Genomic DNA, 6,073 nt, shown 5'->3' with positions numbered 1-6,073 from the left:
TACATTGTCTAAACAACCCTTTTTCCTAAGTCAACTGGAATGCAAAACTTGTACTCTTCTCTTGTTTCCTGGAGACAGCCTCTCCATGGATACCATGATTTCTAGGGAGGAAACTTGGAAGGTCTTAGGGAAGGGTCACATTGCCACTCATGTGGCCTTCACCCACCCCTACTTTATTCCTCCCTTTTCAGTCCTTCTCCAGATAAACAAATCTTCACCAGCTCTCATCCTACAGGTCTCACTTGCTACTCAAGTGAATTTCTGATGAATGAAATTATTTCTAAAATGAATTTTCAGAGGAAAGAAAGAACAACAGCAACTGTTTTAATTTTGATAAGTCTTTAATTTATCAAAATTATTAATTTTGATAAATTTGATAAATTTGTCATGGCATAATTGTACTCCAGGAAACACAGTTCGGGAACTGCTCTATCTTTGTTCAATGTTCTAATAATCTTTAGGTATTCCACTTTGCGGAAGAAAACCGACATATAATTTGGCAAGTCTACTGTGTTATTTCCGTTTTCGTTTTCTTTTATCTTTTATTTTTATATTATTTCAAGCTTACAGAAAGGTTGCAAGACCAGCATCACAAACTTGTGTATACCCTTTACCCAGATTCTCCAATTGTTTATATTTTGTGCCATTTGCTTTATTATTTTCTTTTTCTATATATAATGCATGTAAGTAATATATGCATATTATTTTTTTCTGAACCATTTGGAGACTTTTTTATGAGTATATATTTTCTAACAAGAATATTCTCTTACACAATTGTGATACATTAATCAAAATCTGGAAATTTTATGATACAGTACTCTTATCTGACATTCTATAGTCAAATTTGGTCAGTTGTTCCATGATGTCCTTTATAGTTGTTTTTTTCCCTCTGATCAAGGCTCTAATTCAGGACTGCATATTGCATATACTTGTTCTATCTCTTTAGTCTCCATTAAATCTGGAATAGTTTCTCAGTGTTTATCTTTCTTAACATGTATTTTGGAAGAATACAGGGCAGTTATCTTGTAGAATGTTTTCCTTGAATAGATACAAGTTAGGCACTTTTGGCAGGAATACCACAGATGTTGACCTTGAGACCTTGTTTGGTTTTACAAACAACAGTCAGTTCTTCACTTCTCCTGCACCAGCTTTGAGCTACATTCCAGCTCAATTCAGACACTAGCTACCTGGAGTTAGTGCAGACCCCACAGGTTAAGGACTCAGTGCCACAGTATTGTCCCCGCTTCAGATGCCAGCCATAAATAGGATCCCCACATCCATGTCTGGCTAGCTACAGATTCAGGAGCTCCCTGCTCAGATTTAATGATTTCTTAAAATGACTCAGAGCTCAGGAAAGCACTATAATTAACATTACAGTTTTATTATAAAGGATACAATTCAGAAATAGCCAAACAGAAGAGATGCATAGGGCAAGGAACGAGGTGGGGGACACAAAACTTCCATGCCCTCTCGAGTGGGAGGAGGGGCAGTGCATCACCATCCCAGCACACAGATGCCGTCATAACCCAAATCTCTGACAAACGGGGCAAGAATATACAATGGATAAAAGACAGTCTCTTCAGCAAATGGCGCTGGGAAAACTGAACAGCCACATGTAAAAGAATGAAATTAGAACATTCTCTAACACCATACACAAAAATAAACTCAAAATGGATTAAAGACCTAAATGTAAGACCAGACACTATAAAACTCCTAGAGGAAAGCAGAAAACACTATAAAACTCCTTAACATAAATCATAGCAATATCTTTCTGGATTCATTTCCTTATTCTTTATATATGTGTGCATGTGCTCAAGCCATGTTCCAAGCTCTTTACTCCTCTCTGTAGAATCTCTTATCTTTCTCTTCAAGCTGAAGAGCTTTCATTAACTCTTCTTTAGTACCCGTGTGGTGGTGACAAATTCTCTGGTTTCGTTTATCTGAAAATGCCTTTATTTTGACTGTAATCCTAAAAGATATTTTCACTGCCTAGACAATTCTTAGTTAATAGTAGTTTCCTTTCAACACTTAAAATGTTCTCCCACTTTTTTCTGGTTTTAATTTTTCTCATGAGAAGTCAGCCAGCCTTCATTTTTCACGAGTTTCACAATATATGTCATTTTCACACTATGTGTGTATGTATAAGGTTTTCACTAATGTTGGGAAATTTTTGGTCATGTGTTTAAATATTTTTTCTGCCCCATTCACTTCTCTTTGAACTCCAATTGTATATATGTTAGACCATTTGATGTTGGACTCAGAGAACACTGAGGCTCTGTTAACTTTTTTATAGATTTTTTTTTTGTCCTCTCAGTCCTTTTGACTAGATATTTTCTGTTGATCTATCTTCAAGTTCACTGACCCTTCTGTTGTTTCCAGTCTGTTGTTAAATCCATCAATGAACTTTTGTATTTTTCAGTTCTAGAATTTCCATTTGGCTTTTTTAAAATACTTCTTTCTTTCTACAGAGATGTCCATCTGTTCATTATTACCATATTTTCTATTCAGTCCTTAAACACACTTATAATAGCTGCTTTAAAGTCCCTGTTTGTTAATTCCAACCTTTGAATCATCTTGAGGTCATTTTCTATTGACTGCTTTTTTTCACAAGTCAGTTTATGTTACCACTTCACCTATTTTTGTCCTCCTGCCATTTGATCTATTTTTATACTAGAGAAACATAATATAGTTTCATTTATTTGTGTGAAGTCCATTTTCATCCACGTTTATCTGCATCATTTTGCTATGCAAGCCTGTTTGCACCAAGGAACTTGCATGAGATCAAAATCTTTATTATCTTGGAATTTTATCTGTGCTGGAAAAGGCCGCTGAGCATAAGGAGGCAAACCATACTCTTTCTATGCAAGGGAAAGATCTCAAAATGTCTTTAAAAACTATCTAGATATGGACATATTGAGCGGATGCCTAGACATGGATATGATTTCTATTTGAATGGCAGTCTCACTAAGTGCAGAAGTTAGTGGTTTTAAAGATTGAGTCAGTGATATCCAAAATATTTCATTTCTAAAATACAGTTCTTGGATCACTGTACTCAATCATAATAGTCAATACAGCTCTGTAGAAAACAGTTCAAAGCTTCCAGATCTAAGAAAAGAAATTTATAGGTAATGAGCATCTACTGTGTGCCAAATACCAATTCGGTGCTTTACACCTGTTCAGCCTGGTTCCTTGTAGGTGGGGAAGTGGGAGACTTGGGCTACAGCCTGTGGTCTTGGAAACTGGTGATGGGACATAGGCAGAGCCACGAAGCAAAGAAAATGATGAAGTCTGAGTTCCAAATGACAAGTCCTCCAGAGTAAGGAATAGCTCCAAAACTTCAGGTCTGTGAGGGGAGAAGAGTGTGGAAAGAGAAGGACTGGATCCAGAATGAAGGTTTTATAACTGCTGATCCCCAGTAAGTCCCAGAGGATAACCGTGAAGGAACACTGAGTAGGGAGAAAGAATCCTTCCTAGAGTATCTTTAGCTCAATTTGTGGACAGGGAGGGGATCCGGCATCAAGTTAGTGCATTACACATGCATTATCTCAGTCCTCACAACAACCCAATGAGAGTTACTATCCCCATTTTATACCTGTAAACAGTGAGATTCAGGAAGGTTAAGTAATTTGCCCAACTTGAAACATCCAGAATACATCCCCAGACCCGACTCCAAAGCCCATATTCTTTCTACTGTATCTCATTGCTTCTCAGAGACTGGGGAACAAAGAAGGGTTCCCCTGTTTCCCTGTGCAGACTCAGCCAAGGAGACTACAATACCACACGACTCTAACCCCAAGCTGGAGAAGTGAAAACTCACAGCCACAATATTTGAGTGTCAAGGAACATTAACTTTTTAAAAAACTCTTTTGCATAATAAGCTATCACTAAATGTTTATTAACACAAAACATTTTGTTGTGTAACAGGAGCATTCGTTTTCTTCAGTCAACATTTTCTTCTCTCATTTCTTTCACTTGTTTTTGTAACTAAATGCTGTGTTGGAATTTGGGCTTCTGCTTTATGGACTTTAGCCAGGTTGAGAAATAGACCCAGGAAGCAGAGATTGAAATGTATGTCTTATCATCTAAATTATGGGGTTCCCTAGTAAAGCTGAGTAGGAGATGAGGCTTAGGCCTAAAGCAGAAATAGGTTTGCTCCAGTTCTCCACAAATGAACTTCAGTCTTCCTCACTCAAGCCCAGCTCCAGCGTGGGAGTAAGAAGTACTGCTCCCTGAACGCCAAGGGCAGAATTAGAAAACGCTATACCGGAGCTCCTGCAAGTCTTAGAAACTGAGTTCTTCTTTGTTGCCTGGGAAGGTGCGAGAGAGAAGGTGTAGAGAGGGGCCCCAAATATTTATCCAGTACCACTTTCCATCATCAGGATTAGAACAGAAACCTGAAGAGTGAAGCAACACGCATCCCTCCCCTTCTCTGCCAGGTTTCTCATCTTTTAGCATATTACAGTGTGTGTGTCCCACTGGCATTATGTCAGTTGATTTCAGGTAGCAGGGTGATGGTGACAGGCATTTTTTTAATTTTAGTAATTATGCATTTTAATCTGTATTCAGAAAAAAATATATTTTAACATATCATGAGCTCAAGAATTTTAAAGTCCACACAATATTTTTAAAAATGTATTAGTATTAGCATGGGTGATGCGCAAATAAATAAAAATCCCAAAGCAGCGCGTATATGAAGGAAGGCTGGGAAACGATGTCATAAGGCATTGTTCTTAAGCGAGTTAGAAGTCAGCCAGGGCTGCCGTCCTCTCAGCAGGGCAGGCAGCTGCTCACAGTGCTGCTGTGCTCTCACCATGGTACACTCTGCTCCTTTCTACACAACGTTCCCCTCTGGAACTGCTGATGGGCATTTCACCTTTTGCCCACAAAAGACTCTAGCATCATGAGTCAGCCAGGATTCCATGCGGCACCCTAAGCTCAAAATTCACTCCCTATTCTATTCTTATCAGTAATTATCTCCTGTCATGTTGTCCAGAATAGATCCACCAGATTTTATGAAATGAATATAAAGACTGGATCAACAACATAAACATGTCCCAAATTTGAACAATAGGAAACTCTTATTATTCAACGTCCTCAAAACTAAATCCCCTTGCAAATAAAAGCCCACAGAAATTAAAGTCCAAATGCCTTCATTCCCAATTTTATACGACTGGCTCCGTCTCAGCCAGAGGGTCTTACGTACTTGTCTGGGTTCCCACATCTGCAGCTGTGTCCCAAGCTGTCTTTCATAGGTATGTAGCTTCTTCAGCCTCTTTAAATGCAAATCTCTGGTTAGTTTTACTCTCCAAGGGGTCAGTAGCCACAAAGGAAACTGCAGCTCCACTGCAGAAGTTATCACAAACAAAATTATGATCCCCAAATTAAATGAATGGTGGAATGTCGTTCGATGTTGCTATTCTCAGCCAAAGAGCATGGCAGGTAACTTAGTGGTAGCTGTGTGGGAGACAGTGAGAACCTGAGAACACCTGGTTTCAGTCCCATGGCAGGCCAGCCAGCTGCACCAGTGTTGAGTCCACAGCCTGGGCATCTGTGTGCACTGACCAGAAACTGCCCAACAGTTGTATTTCTACGTGTATAATATATGTATTTCTGTGTTTCTTCTTGTTTTGTTTTGTTTGGGAGATGCTTGTGGGGATTCCCCCCGTATGTGTTGCCTACTTTCTCTCAGAGAGTGACATGTGAGACATTATTGCCTTCTTATTTAGATATTCTGGTTTCTTCATTTCCTCCTGTCTATTGTCTCATGCAAGACTGTGGTCTAGAGAAAACCTCTACTCCCAGATCCTTCCAAGTGTGTTCTCTGTAGGGGTGAAGTACACTATTCTCCATGAAAACGTGAGGAATGGAGTAGAGACCATCACCCTACTTCCTTAGCACTATGTTTTAACTTAATAATGTACACTGTTTTATTTACTCTGATACTAGTAATTGTCGTCACTTTTCCATAAACGTTTCCTTCCTACCTAGGCAGGCTGAGTTGGACCCAGGTGGGCCGTAGGTAACTAGAGTCAAAATTAAAAAAAAAAAAAATTAAAACACTAGGATCAGGACT

The sequence above is a fragment of the Hippopotamus amphibius genome, chromosome 2 (genome assembly GCF_030028045.1).
Source record: "Hippopotamus amphibius kiboko isolate mHipAmp2 chromosome 2, mHipAmp2.hap2, whole genome shotgun sequence".
In the NCBI taxonomy this organism is placed as follows: domain Eukaryota; kingdom Metazoa; phylum Chordata; class Mammalia; order Artiodactyla; family Hippopotamidae; genus Hippopotamus; species Hippopotamus amphibius.
Note: the sequence above shows the minus strand (reverse complement) of the source record.